The 15491-nt window shown below is 45.1% G+C and overlaps 1 protein-coding gene across 2 annotated transcripts in view; it reads right to left on the minus strand.

Annotated features, from left to right (window-relative positions):
- TSHZ2 (teashirt zinc finger homeobox 2) overlaps positions 1-15491 on the minus strand; it is a 219756-nt gene that overhangs the window by 23508 nt on the left and 180757 nt on the right. The gene's annotated exons all lie outside the window — the stretch shown is intronic.

Consider the following 15491-nt stretch of genomic DNA (forward strand, 5'->3'; position numbering starts at 1 on the left):
TAACACCAACAGAAATTCAGCAATAGGCTTCACAATGGGATTCGTGTCATGTCCTATTCCCTCATCACCTTCTCGTGCTGCCTCTTCTCTTTCAGGGTACAAAAAGAGATGGGGAAACCAGGGCAGAAAAGATGTGCAGGCAGAAATTCCTTTCATTCTGTGGGTAGTAACTCTCTGCTATCATAGAAAGATAATGACTTTCATTAATCTTCTGTAGGTCTTTAATCGAAGGGTTTTTTCACTCCACGCACAGACACTACTTAAATGCTACTATATGTGGAGTAAAAATGAGAATCCTTGATATCAGATCCAAAAAATGGAGTGAGAAGTAGCACCCTGCAGCACAGTACCTATAGAAACTCAACACAACCAAAGAGCTGCGGTTCAGGAAGGTATCAGCCCCATTTCCAGCAGTACTCCACCCAACTTGTTTTCATGTCCTTTTTACTCTCACAGCCTCCAACAGACAAATTTACACTGCAACTAAGCATTCCAAATGTGCCAGAGGGAAGCAGGGGCCTCACACCTATTGGTAGATCAGTGCTCTAATGCCCTTTGGCTTTCCCCCCCCCCTCTTTTTTAACATAAAGGCTGATTACTCCATCAGTTGAACAACTTGGAAGGAATGACAAGGAACTAACAAGAGTAACACTGTATTTTCTGTTTGTTTTCTTCCCTTGCAGTGGTGCTAATTAGGAGTTCTTGATATGGAGCTTTAGGGAATGCTGATGAGACGCACACAAAAGGCTGAAGAGCCTCTTCTGTAGAGCAGCCAAACACAGCATCCTCTCAATTGCCACTGCCCTGATCTCCCACACTGTCTCAGTATTTGGGATATTATGGCACTTACCTTTTAGGGGCAGTACAGACCAGCCCAAACCCTCACTTAGGGGTGAGTAATATCATAGTCACTCACAGCTTATCATAACAAAATGGGTTTTCAAGCAGGAACATCAAACCTGCTTGGTATTGGTGGGAATGGAGGCAGCAATGAGGAGGGAATGTATCTTTAGAGGGGCTCTGTGCTGCCTGTGTACCCCTTCACCAGCTGCTCCGGGTGGAAGTCGTTACTCACCATCCTTCATCCTCCAAAAACCTGCCTCCCTGGAACGTGCCTGGTTCCAGCCCTTGGGGCAGGCCAGCCTCAGACACTGGGGAAAAGGGAGACACTGCCCTTACTTCCCAAATGCCACCAACAACAGCCTTTCCTTCAAAGACTTTCCCCCCGTCTTGGACTCGGGAAGGGGTCATGGGGATGGAGGCTGGGAGGGAAGGACGGCACCTCTTTCCCATTCACCAAGGTTTGATTCTCTTTATGAGCATGATCCGCCAATCCGTAATCAAGGGTTAATTTCACAGCTCACTGCTTCATCTAGCATAATATCCATTCAGACTAATTAAATCTGTCTAATAATGTGAGTGTCTTTGTCTTTGTTCTTTCCATTCTTTGTTTTACACCCTTCACATCTCATCTCCAGAACTACACGCCATCACACTCTGCTTGACAAGCAGAATCCATCCCTAAAATTAAAACATTCCTGACCTATCTGCGATGACAAGGCAAGCAAGCTTCACAGCGCTGCGGCCCATGAAGGGAGCTGACACATTTGTTTTTAATTTCAAAAGAGTAGAAAGTGAAGATCTGACCCTGTCAATCAGGCCCTGTGACAAGTTTAATCATTGCTGCCCCACAAAAATCACGGCTAAATAGGAATGCAAATAATGTATCACAGGGCTCTTATAAATGCTAATCAAGGAGAAGTAATCAACTGACAATTTCACTGATCTCCTTTCTGAAGAAGTCAGTCAACGCACTGTCTCTGGACCACAAAGAGAAGAAAAGACAAAAGGCATAGATGCCGTTTCCCAAAAAAACCTATCCTTTTTCAGGGCTTTCTTTTTCTTTTTTATAGAGGAAAACAGAGAATTCACTCTTTTTGATCCTCCACCGAACTTTAAAGCAAAGCTGTTTCTCAGGAACTTGAACAGTTATATGTCAAGTGTACTTTATTAACAGTACCCTCCCAACCCAGAGACAGCACTTGGAAACTTCTGCTAAAATAAAAATCTTCATTTGTCTTTGTCATTCATCCATCTTCAAAATTCTTTTCCGTCTTAACAGCTTCTGTCCTCTACGGGCAATATATTTAGTGATATATGAAGTTTTACAAGTGGAAAGCTAATAGTTGAGCTCCCATTTTTTTTTCTAGCAGCTCCCCTCCCCCCTAAACTGAAAAAAGAAATATCTTGCTTGGGATTTATTTCAATGTAAAGGGTTCCTTCAGCACCAGAGGGTTTTAAACTGACTATCCTTTTATGACCTTTTTAATGTGGTAAAGAACTGACAGCGCAGGTGGAATGTCAGTCTTTCACTCCCAAATTCTGCACGGCAAGAAGTTATGTCTTTACGTACGTACAGAATAGAGAAGGACCCAGGACAGACAGATGCACAAGCCCTGTAATGCTATTTACTGTTATCCTTTCAGTGTGGTTTGCTGTGATAAGCTGTGGTTCACTGTGGTGGGTCCTGACGGGGCCCATCAAGCCTCAGAGTCACTGTGTTGGCACAAAACAAAAGGATTTGGTTTGGCCAAAGAAACTCAAGGCAGGGAGATGTAAGTAGTATAAAGACTGCTGCAAGAGGTAAAGTTCAAAGAATCGGGTTGTTTGAAGTTTGGTTGGTTTTTTTTTTTTTTATTATTATTATTATTAAACTACTTTGCTACATGGAGCCAAGAGATGAAACAACTTGAGGGGGGCTTCAGCAAGACAGACTTGGGTGGGTAAATAGAAATCTCCCACCATTGCAAAACCTGGTGCTTCACAGCCCATGATAGTTACCCACAACATGGATAAAGATGTCAAATCTTTGTCCTGGGTTGTGTTTGGAGGGCTGAGTTGCAGAGCTCAGAACCTGGTGATGCTGTGCCCACTGGGGCAGAGCGCTTTGCTTTGCTGTGCTCAGGAACAGTTACATGACTGGGGAAGGTGCCACCAAACCCATTCCAGACTGGACACTGAATCACTCAGACTGAGCAAAGAAAAATGGGAATGATCTTTGGCCAGTCCCAAGTTTTCAACTGAAAGAAGCACTGTGGCAGCAACAGAAGCTTCAGTGCCACTTCAGTGAGAAATGTGACCTGGAGCTTTGTCACGCAGCGTTCACTGCTAGACGGGGATGTTCCAGCAGCAAACTCTCATACAGGATGAGCGTGGAGGGTGGGAGTAGAAAACAAAACGAGAAATTGAAAAGCACTTTGCAGTTGTCATGTCACTTAGCAACAACCTTTTCTATTTCACATCAGCACGGGTGTAGTAGAGAACCTGCACAAAGCACACGCACCAAATGCCAGGGTAAGCAGCGCGTGTGGGAGGGCAAGAAGGAGCTCAAACACCAGCTAATCACAGACAGCTTTCATTTATCATTTGAGACGTGTTTCACGTTGCTGTCCTTGGGCTAGGGCTTCTCCTGAATAAACTCCTGGATCCAGCCATCACAGGTCTTCTGAGCACTAATGCAGAGTAAATGACACAAACGCTGCTGGAGGTGGAAACCAAAGTTCAGCTATTTGTCTCTCAAATGAACTCCACCGAAGTGGTCACCCTTCTGTCACCCTTCTCTCTGTAGTTTCACTCTCAGATTAACACATTTTTCTTTTTTACTTACCTGCTTCAATTTCCCAACCTCTTCCCTGTGGGACTCTCACTCTCCTCTCCCTTTACATGCTGGGTTTTCACTGTAAGGTCCAGACTTGCAAGTCCTCAACCCCTAAGACTTCTTTCAGAAGTAATACTGTGGCTGCTTCCAGATATTTCTGTCAAGTGGGGAATGTGTCTGGGCCCTGATAAACAGGAGCAGATCCCTTCCTGCAAGGCTAAATGACTAAAATTAAAAGCTCTTACACAAAAAGAGAGACCTATGCAGGTCACTTTGCAACTTCTAGGGAGGATGGTAATTCAGGTACCTCTCTACTTTAATCATATCACTTGTCCTCATTTGTTTAGCTCCAAAGAGTTAGGGTTTCATTATTAGCTTTTCCCACTGTGTTAGGGACCAGCTGACTGGCTGAAGGGATGACTGTGGAGACAACAGGAGGAAATCTGTGATTCGGGAATTCATTGAGCTCAGGAAATTCACTCTCTTGCTCAGGAAAAAATGAAATGGCAGGAGCAGATCTGAAGGTCCTTTATTTCTAAGGTTGCTCTCTGAATGTAAAGCCCTGCAAAGCATATGAAATATTACACAAATAGAGCATTAGTATGTGCCAAATTAACAACATGCATTATCTAGCAGCCATGCAGTGATGTTTATTGTACGATTCTAAATCATCCTAACGGGAAGAAAAAAATCAGAATCCATCACTTAGTGGCTGAGTTCCTCTCCTTGCAATTACAAGAAGTGACTCTTGCACACAAAATTGTTGGAGATGCATCATGGAAAGCTGGGCATTGCCAAGGGACCAGAGCACACCACTAGCAACCAGTGGCTCCTGAGCTCTGCTCCCGCTCTGCTCTCAGAGAGCATTGATGAGCTTGAAAGCAACTGCAGCACGATGCCAGAGAGCCTTGCTTTGAGGTGAGGAGTGACAGCCTGATTTTCAGCACCCTGTTAAACAGAGCCACAGTCACAAACACGTTACACCTTCACTTTACCCAGGCACTGAGCACTTGTGAATATCTAAGAACACAACTGGTGGCAAACACGTGTTCAGACCAAGTTTGCTTTGGCCCTGCCTGGACACACACACACACACACACACTCCAGCTCCAAAGAGGCCTTGCCAAATGGAGAAGAGACTTATTTTTTACAGCTGGATTTCGTTTTTGCAGCTGCCAAGTAGCACAGAAAAGTAACCCTGGTGATGAGGCCAGAGGACGTGTCCGATGCTTCCAAACAGGCTTTCCGGGAGCAGAGACAATCCAAGGGCTGCCGCTGCACGGAGCCGCTGGAACCAGCACCACAGGGAGCCAGCACAGGGGGGAGTTATAAAGGGTTGGCTGCTCCTTGTGCTCAGCCAAAAACCCCAGGAAATGATGCAAAGGTGAATGAGGTTTTGGCACGGGAAGGATCTCAAGGGATTGTTTCCATCAGGGCTCAGCTGAGCTCCAGCTCTGGTGGGTGCAGGGTGAGCTCTGGGGGTCACTCTGCAAACCCATCTGAGCAGGTGACCCTGCACACACTGCATGGCCCTGTCCTTGATCACTTCACACACCACCAAAATCAACAGCTGTCCCTGAGATTGGCTCAGCTGGTTGGAGCACGGTGCTGACAACACCAGCTTGTGGGTTTGGTCCTTGCAAAGGGCCATTCACTTAAGGGTTGGACTTGATGATCCTTGTGGGTCCCTTCCAACTCAGAATATCCTGTGATTCCGTGAACCGCAAACAAACAGCATTTAGCTTTGAAATGATCCCTCCTAAGAGTGGATGCTACTGCGAGAAAGGCTCCATGGGGGCCAGGGGTGAACTGCTGCGGGTTTGGGGCTCTGGGACCCCAAGAGATGATCACAAAGTGAAGGGTCTTGCTCTTTGGTTGTCTTGCTCAGGCAGCCTGTGCCAGGGATCCTGAAAAGCTTATTTATGCTGTGACACCTTCTGGACACAGAAGCCATGATGAGCACAGGAACCTCCGTGGTTGTTTTCGACCATAACCAAAAACTCATCTGAGGGGGGCACTGAGGACTGGCACAACTCATTGCAGTGCAGGGAGCGTGGCCTGTTAAATCAAACACCTTCTGCTCCGAGCTGAAACAGGAAATTCTGCAGGAAAAATCCAAGTGCAGAGAGCAGCACAAGCTACAACCTCAAGTAAAGGAGTCCTATTATCTCACCCCGAGAATACATTAATATAGATGACCGTTACATAACACACATTAACATAGCGTAATAATATATTTACTCAATATAGGCATGTTTTGACACAGTGCAAGCTGTGTGCAGTTGCTTAGAGAACTGGGGATTGTATATTTTTACCAATAGGCTGAAAAACTTAATTTTGAAAAAAAAAAAAAGAAAAGGGAAAGAAAAAGATGGACTTGGGGCTACTTTTGTGCAATTCTGACAACTGGAAGTAACATTCAGAGGAGCTTTTGCTGCCTAGTCTGGAATAATTGAGCTATCAAATCTGTGTCTGTCACATGTCAGTCATTTAATGGGCTGTGTGTGAGGAATTGCACAATGAGCCAAAGGCTATCATCTCAAATCTGGGTATGTTTGGTCTGGGTGATCCATGTGGGAGCAGGAATGGATGCTGCAAAGGGCCTGTGTGGCCCCTAGTGCTGCAAGGGCCAGTCCCTGCTTATGGTCACTAAAGCACAACTGTTCTTCTGTGTCATTTAAGGGCTTGAGCTCCCTATTTGTGACCTTTTTAATCCAAATCAAACAGAAGAAATAACAAAATAATCACAGAAAAATTAAGATTCTCCTGTATTGCCTCATGGAAAACTCATTTATTGTAGAAATCTGCTGCTGGAACAGAAGTTTGATTATACCCGTGGGAGATATTAAAGTATAAGAAATGTTACCTGATTTATTGGGAAAAAAAAAAAAGAAAGAGAAACAAAAGCAAACATGGTAGAAAAATAACCTCTGTATTTCATAAATCCAGCCATGTTCATTATTGCTTCCCTATGACACCAAACTTTACATTGCAAATTTCTCTTCAAAGCCTGGAGTCCCTCCCCACAAGGAGCTGACTGGTGTCAGTCACTGCACACTGATGATGGCAAGGACTTCAAGGATCCTGCTTTTCAACAAGTACCAGGTTTCCTTCTTCTGAAATCCCAGGTTAAGTGACCAGACTGATCTCCAAAGTTTTAAATCACAAATAGCCCAGAATATTGGTGTGCCTTGAACGAATGATTCTTTATCAAAACAAGACACCAAAAGCAACCTGATTCTTTTTTCTCTTTTCTTTTACTTTAAGCTGATTAGAAAGTTAGTTCTGTAGTTGATTAAGTTCTGCAGGAATTGGGCTTGTGATGAATCATTAAACAAAGACATTTTTTGTACAGCAATAAAGCCTCAAATGATTAATTAAGGGCACAATGCCAAAACAAGTGTCTTTGTTTAAAACGCAGTGGACAAGACAGGCTTGGGAAAGTTGATGTCTTAAGTAGACGCCACAACATGTTTTTAATTATGTTCAGGAAGAAGAACAAGAATGGGAATTGCCAACTGTTTGGAAAGATAATTTTTTTTTTTTTTTAGAAGAAAGATTAGAATAAAAAATAACAAACAGAGCATTATTGATTTAACACAAATGCCATTTGTTGGGCCTTTTGTAATTTCCTTATTAGTGTCATCATTCTGGAGTTCATATGCTCCCTTCTGTTATAGCATTTGGCACACATTCAGCTCCCAGCAATATGATACAGTAAACATTCAGTGACTGCTCATATTAAAATGTTTTATTTGTTGTAACTGTACCAATGATCAGGCGGTGCAAGTCCTAAATTACCCCAACTGTTGTGCAGGCTGGGTCGTGGCAGAGAGCTGGGGACAGTCCCTGCACACACAGCGGGCCCTGCAGGGCGGCTGCAAACACAGCACTCGGTTCCTGCACCACCAGCTCTCCAGGCTCCTTGTCCAGAGTGATCCCAGGGCTTGGCTAACACAGATACAAGCGCCAGTCAGTGCTGTTTGGGCCAACAGGTATCACAGGATATTCTGAGCTGGAAGGGACCATGAGGATCGTCGAGTCCAACCCTTCGGAATGGCCCATCCAGGGATCAAACCCACAGCCTCGGTGTTATCAGCACCATGCTCTGACCCACTGAGCCAATCTCAGGTTTGGCTTCATCTCCCTCTTTGGGGTGTTACTCTGTTGGTACAGTGCAGGGGACACATAAGATATTTTTTCAGACTCAATTCTATGAGACTATTCAGTGCAAGTTTTATTCAAAAGGTTATTTCAAACCTATTCCAGCAGTCACTGAATACACTAGTCCTGTGTTTGCAGAATGGAAAATTATTTTGGATGCTTCAGGAGAGAGGAATCCCAGAGTCACTGAGGTTGGAAAAGCCCTCCCAGACCACTCAGTCCAAGCTCTGCCTGATCCCCACCTTCTCCTCCAGCCCAGAGCACAGAATGCCACTTCCAGTCATCCCCTGGACACCTCCAGGGACGGGGACCCCAGACCTCCCTGGGCAGCCCCTTCCAATGCCTGAATCCCCTTTTCAGGAAGAAATTCCCCCTGATGTCCAACCTGAACCTCCCCTGGCATAGCTTAAGGCCATGTCCTCTCATCCTGTCACACAAGAGAAGAGGCCAAACCCCACCTCACTACAACATCCTGGAGAAAGCTTAAGGAGCTCGGAAGGAATTTTGGAGGATGAAAAACAGCACTGTCCAAAAAATCAGGTCTCCTCAGCAAGAAAATAAAGCAAATAGTAACCACAATGACAAGAGAATCAACTATGAGGATTTGCATATAACAAATCCAACACAAGGAGCTCTGAAGGCTTCCCAGAAAACCTTGTGCTTGCAGTCACTCTCTTTGCCTGTGCCCATCTGCTGCCAGAACATGCAAACAAGGCAAGACTCGCTGCAGTCCAAGACAGGCCCCACAGAATGTCTTTTTTCCCCACTGAGCCATGGCAAGTGCACTGGGAGCCTTTATTCCATGGGCAACTCCTTTATTCCTGAAGAGTCTCCCTCTACCCTTGGTCTTTATGCAAACCTCTGAGGGTCCTTGGCAGGAGACCACCGGGCACCCAGGGGAGCTCATGACCTTCCTGCTGTAGCACAAGTCCCTGGATCATAATTAAAAACATAATTTGGCCCTTTCCACAAAATGGGCTCTGACACCTCTGGAGTGGGTGTGTGACTTTAGAGGCCTCCTCAGCTCTCGTTTGTCCTGCTGGGAATGGCACACGTGCAGGCATGTAATTACATGGCCAACACGTGGAAATCCAGGCTGCTCCTCAGCCTTGCTAGGACCAGATTTACATATTAACACCTCCCATTAACACCTACCAGCCTTAATGAGACAGACCCACCAGCATCTTCAACCTGAGAGAGCAGACATCTCAATTTTCTTTTCAGCTCTCCTGCTTATGTGGTGATCCAGAAGGAAAATTAATGGATAATTATTTCTAGTGAACACACCATTAATTATTACCCGTGGGTCTGTGACAAAGGGAAAGTTTTTTGCCATGGGTTTCTTTGGAAAACAGAGCCAGGGGCATTGCTGGTGAAGAAGCACAGGAGAGGCTGGGCTGTGCAGCCCTCATTCCTTACCAGGAGTCGCTGGGGAATGCAGGGCTATGGAGTGATTTAGCTCAGGACAGCAGCCAAAAGCCAAATCTGCCACCAAGTCTCTCTCCAAGGCTCAGGCCCACCCTGGGTATCCATTCAACGCTCAGGGCATTGAGTAAACACAATAACTAATCAGCTGCAGCAAGTTCTCAAATCTATATGGGCGCTATAAAACTTCTAAGGATCCCCTTAGGCAACAATAAGGGGGGGGTGTAAATTGAGCAAAGCAGAACGGAGCCTAATGGGCCTCAATAAAAGCAAAGCAAACAGAGGTGACATTTGCAGCATAAAAGGTGCGTGCACAAACCCCCTAAAGCTTCATTTCAGTCCTCTAATACTTCTGCCCACCTGGAAGCTCCTTAAACTGCTCAAGAAGATCCTGGGGGGGGGTTCCACCAAAGGGCTCAAGGTCCTGAATGTCCCAGCCAGGGTGCTCAGCACCAGCCACTTGGTGTGTGCTGGGCAAGGCTGGCACAGGCTGCACACAGGAGAGATCCAGCTCTTCTGCTCCTTCCAGGGGCAAAGGTGGTAGCTCCAAGAGGAGCTTTCCTGAAAAAATAGCTGATGAAAAAGCATGACCTTCTAAAGTGCTACTGCTGTTAGAAAACGGTGGATAGAAAGAAGATAAAACCATCAGAACTTAGCTAAGATTTAACAACTTCTGCTGCTTTGACTGACTTTGTGAAGTTAACATAATTAATATAATTAAACACCAGTGACAACGAACCTGGGCGAAGAAATCAGGAATGAATCCCACAGGAGGAAAGGGCCCAGGGGACACAAAGGATCCTGCTGGGTGCTGTGTCCCTACTGCTCCTCCTTAGCCTGGCAGAAATGGAAGGTGCTCCAGGTCTCACAGTGTGCCTTCCTGTGAAAGCCAAATATTCTTTCTAATAGTTGCTTTCAGTGAGTTCTATGTTTAGCCATCAAACACCTCTTTTAAGTTGATTGAAATTAGTTATATTCACCCACACCAGTCCTCAGCCACAGGCAGAAGAGAGAGCTGAGAAATGTGTGGCCGGAGGCCTCCCAGGGTGACCTTGCTGAAGAACACACCCACCAGCAGGAAATCCTGCAGGAGCTATTCCTGCCCACCTGAGCAAGAGCTATCCACTGTTCCACTCACCCTTAAAAGCAAAATTTCCACAGGGCTCTGTATAGAGTCACTGAACGTGTTAGTTTGCCGTGGCCTCACGTGAACCTCAACAAAAGAACCACAATAAACTCTGTTCCTTCTCTCTGTTCATTACAAAGAACCGTTTGCCTTTTAAAAGGGAAACCTGAAAATGAGTGAGAGGGCAGGTTGGGAGCCTCTCCTCATCTGAAGGTATTTACAGTGGCTGCTCTCTTTGAAGGCAGAAATGTCCCATCAGAGACCAAAATAGCTGAGGGGACCCCTAGCTCACGGAAAGGTGTTTTCCCCTCATGGGAACAGAATCATTAACTTTAAATAAGTCATCCTTAATCTCCTGAGCTGTGCAAACAAACAAACAGACAGAAAAAACCAACCGAATGTTTTCCCTCTGCCTTTCAAAAGCACAAACAAAGGCTCGTTTGCCAGATGGACGCTTTCAGAGCTGGAGCTGAGGGTTGGGAAAGGCTGATCACTCAGCAAGATTTTCTGACGGTGGGTGGGGGAGTTTGCTCAGAAGCTTCGTGGCAGTTAAAGATATTCCGAGATGCACAAGCACAGTATTTGCCTTCCAGCCCTTTCAGAGTGGAGTTTCATGGCTTTGAGGATAAACTGCAGAATTATATCCAGGATGCTGCAGTGCCCAGACACGTGGGTGGGAATGCAGAAGTCCATCAAAATTGAAAAAATAAACCACAAAATTCCTAGTGCTTTTTCTGCTGTAGGACATACAAGTGAGGTCACAGAATCACTGAGGTTGGGAAAAACCTCCAAGAGTCCAACCTGAGCCTGATCCTCACGTTGTCCCCCAGCCCAGAGCACTGAGTGCCATGTGCAGTCCTTCCTTGGACACCTCCAGGGATGGGGACTCCATCACCTCCCTGGGCAGCCCCTTCCTATGTCTGAACACCCTTTCCAGGAAGAAATTCCTCCTGAAGTCCAACCTGAACCTCTCCTGGCACAGCTTAAGGCCTTTTCCTCTCATCCTGTCACCTGTTACCTGGTAGAAGAGGCCAACTCCCACCTTGCTGCAACCTCCAGATGGTAAAACCTTTCCTGTATTTTAAATCCAAAGTAAAATTTTGTTACAATCTCTTTGGATTCACGTGCATTAAGCTCTGGGTATGGTGAAGACTCCACCACACCGACCAGGAAAGCTGAGTCACTTACAGGGCAAGAGTGGAACTGCAGACCTGTAGAACTTCCAACAACAATCTTGCAAGGGTGCATGAAGCCACTGGCAGCACTTTGCTCACACCTAATACCATGTAGATGCAAATTGGCATTCATAATTTAAAGGAGTCCTTTTTCTGCACCCCAGCAACACGAGCCGGATGCAAAAGGAAAACGGAAGACTTTCTCCGGATACAGAGAGGATCAAGCAGAATCTCATTAAGGACCACTTCAAAGATCAGTTCTTCATTTCCATACAAACAAGTTTAAATTATCTCGTGTGAATCTGCTGTTAGCTGTTGCACTGTTCCATTATGCATGATTCTTGACTGCTTGTATCATGAAAATCTGCACAGTGCTGCTCCATTAGTGATTTTCAGTGTTATGCTAAAGCTTGCAAGTGGTCATGTTATTAGGTTAAAGTACTATATTTTGCATATTTATTCTGCCTTACCACATTTATTACTTCTGATACTGGCCCAGCAGAATTTTGCCTGCATTTGACCACCTACTTTGCATGACTTGTGTGCAACTGCCACTACAACCGTGGGCAGCGGACACAGAGAGCTGGAGACACGACTGGCTCTTTGCTCCCCACTTCACTGTGGTTTTGATCCACTTCCGGAAAAAAACTTCCCCAATTCCTGCAGAGAGGCACTCTGGATCTATCAGACTGCGTCTGCAAAATTAATCCTTTTGAATAACTCAAAATAAACTATGTGACAAATTTCATTATAGCATAAATTATTGCCTTTATTACAAAGGATTTGTTTTTTACACTTTGGTAATTTAAAGAAGCTTTCCCCTGGATTTTCATCTATAAAAATAAAAGTGCTATCATCTGGTTTCTGGGTCTTTATATTTGTCTTACTTCTGGGATGCACCATATTATTAACTTTCATGGAATACATTCCGTTCTCAAATTACTGAAATCATCTTGCTCGCTTCGGGGATATTTGTATTAGGAAAGAGACTTGTTACAAACATCAGGAACATAGCTGGTGTGTTACAAAGACAAATATATCATTCATTATACTTAGAGGAGAAAATAATTCACCTTTTATATATTGGTTATTTTGCAAATCTTTGAGCCATGGATGAATGCTCAGGGGATGCAGAGGTAGGATATGGATGGCATAAATTAGAGGTGCATGGAACCAGCCCTTCCCAGCGAGATGTGAACAGGTGTTTGGGGTTTTTTCTTTATTAATTGAAGGAGAATGTATAAAAGACAACATCAATATTTTCTTCTGCTTCCCAAGGACTGGACATTCCTTTAGAAAATAACAGTGAACTGGCCATGCAGCTGCACCCCAGTGACAGCAGCTGGTGAGACCCTGACTGAAAGAAAGTGCTCCTGACAGCCCTTCCCAGCAAAATCCTCTGGTTTGCAGCTGTGGTGAAACTTCCACAGGAATTCCTGCTGGCTGGTCCCACAATTCTGGGTGATGAACAAGACAGAGGGTTGGCTGGAGTGCTGTGTCCAGTTCTCCTCAGGACAAGGGAGACATGGAGCTCCTGGATCCATCATCAAAGATGACGAAGGGACTGGAGCATCTCTGTGAGTAGGAAAGGCTGAGGAGCTGGGGCTCTGCAGCCTCCAGAGACACTGAGAGGGATCCCCATCCCTGCCTGGCAGTGCCTGCAGGGAGGGGCAGAGCATGGACCGGGCTCTGCTCGGGGGGGCCCAGCAGTGGCAGCCTGACCCATCCTGGGGTTCTGTGAAACACTTTGCTTTTTACACAGCAGCAGATTAACCTCGTTGCCACCACCATGGATTCCAAAAGCATCAGTGCATCAAGAAATGCTGAAATGTGATTGTGGGAGGCAGGGGACATGGAGGGCCATGGATACAGATGCATATCATGGATACAGATGATGCAGGACAGCACAGAAATAACAGGAATAATATTCAGTGTCTGAACAGACACTTCTGAAAAGCTTATTATGCTGAGATGCAGCTGAACTAAAACACTTTTCCCAAACAGTTCTGAAGATGCCAAGTGATTGACATCTGAAACTAAATCAAGAGCCACGGTTTGAAAGAAATCCATATTTTTTTTAAAGAGGGGCCAAATGAAATCCCTGAATATCAGCCTACCAATCCATCTGCTGCCTCTGTTTGGGGCTATTCAAATCTATATCCAAAATTTTAGGCTTCATCTGATCTCTGATAATAGATTGTCAGCTCTGATGTTTTATCCTCATAAATTGCAGGCTGACACACATTCTTTCTCAGGTAGTTCATTCATCTTACAGCATTTTGTGCTTCTAATTTGTCATTTTTCTTCCTGCATCCCTGCTGACCACAAATTACAGATGGTATCTCATCATGGGGCACCATAACAACAATAAAAGCCTCAACAAAATAGTCGGGATCTGATCCTGAGTGATACCGATTGCCCTCAAAATTCACTGGCGCATATGGGAGCTGAGAAGACCCAACACCTCACAGGCAGCACCTCAGATGGTGCCAGGGGATCCCTGTTGTGGGTCCAGTGTCTGTTTTATCCATGAGAATTAATCCATGTGTGTGTCCTGCTATTCAGTGTTATCATTATTGGTGTTGCTGTAAATACTCTGAAACTCCAGGCCACGAGGAAGGTGCCACCAGCTATTTTCACATTTTCCCTTTCACTCTCTACTCAGCTGCAACTTTAAGAAATGAATTAATTTCCTTCATCACTGTGCTTTTTTCCCTCTGCCAGGTTTTCAGATAACCCTGCTGAAGTTAAAGATGGGGTTAATAAAAGTGCTCCAAGTTTGAAGACACTGCCAATTTGCATGGCAGGCTGGGTGTGGATAACAAAGTTTATCTTATCTGTGAACTGACAGGGATAGAAAGGAGGTTCAAACTCTCCACACACCTTTGTGCACTGTTCTCCAAAGCATCAGAGCATTTTGTTCTTAAAAAGATAAAAAATTCCTGGCAGGTTTTTGTACCTGCAGCTACTGCAGAGCCACCACCATCCCACGTGCAGACGTAATTAATTAGCTGCATTTACAATCACTGCAGCTGTGTGTGTACAGTCACAACAGGAGAGCACCAGCTTCTTCTTACGTGTTGTCTCCCCGTTTTCAAGTGTCTGCAGACACCTGTCCCTCCACTCTCACCTTCTGTGACACACTAATGTGCAGCAGCTGAAATGTTCAAGTAAAAACTGTCTGCATTATGTTTTTAAGGCAATGGGCATCTTTTCTTTCGTCTCTCAACAGATTTTTAACACTAATCAAGAGCATAAATGCTACTGAAAAATCTTTTCCTGTCACGAAGCCTGTGATAGGTGATGAGGGGCTGGCCAGAGAAGCCACCCACTAACCCCCATCCTGCTCCCTCCATCCAAAACCCAAACGCTCCCAAGGAGTTAAATCCGCAACCTCCCTCCACTGCGCTGAAGAAAATAGATGTGATTTTCTTTACAAAAGAGCATTTCATTTAGGGAGAGAAAGAAAAAGGAAAGGCAGAGTTAACATAGCCATTATTCTCCATCTCAGGGAAAGCAAATCCTATTTTGCCTGTCATTACAGTAGGTAGAAAAATCCTTTCATCCAGTCATTAGTTGTAAACATTCCCGCACCGCCTGGGACCAGGCCTCTGTTTCCCATCCCGTGCCGGAGCCATTTTCTAATACTAATGTTTTATACACACATCTCAGATACATTGCGAGCTCCCCCAACCCCAAAGGCAACGGGGCATTCGTTTATACTAAATCAGAAGTGTCACCCTTGGCAACCTGCAGCACTGAAACATTTATTCGGCTTCACATTGCTGGCACTTAGAATTATTTCTTTCATGCCTGATAGCCGAATTACAATATGGCAGGTTTCCCCGGAGCCACTGGATCATTAGTGCCAGCTCACAACATACTTTCAACTGATATGGCATTTCATGTACAGCTGCCAATCAAGAGATGGGGGATGCAAATG

This window comes from Empidonax traillii, unplaced genomic scaffold (assembly GCF_003031625.1).
Source record: "Empidonax traillii isolate 1590-97213 ecotype Southwest subspecies unplaced genomic scaffold, ASM303162v1 scaffold86:size2944007, whole genome shotgun sequence".
NCBI classification, from domain to species: domain Eukaryota; kingdom Metazoa; phylum Chordata; class Aves; order Passeriformes; family Tyrannidae; genus Empidonax; species Empidonax traillii.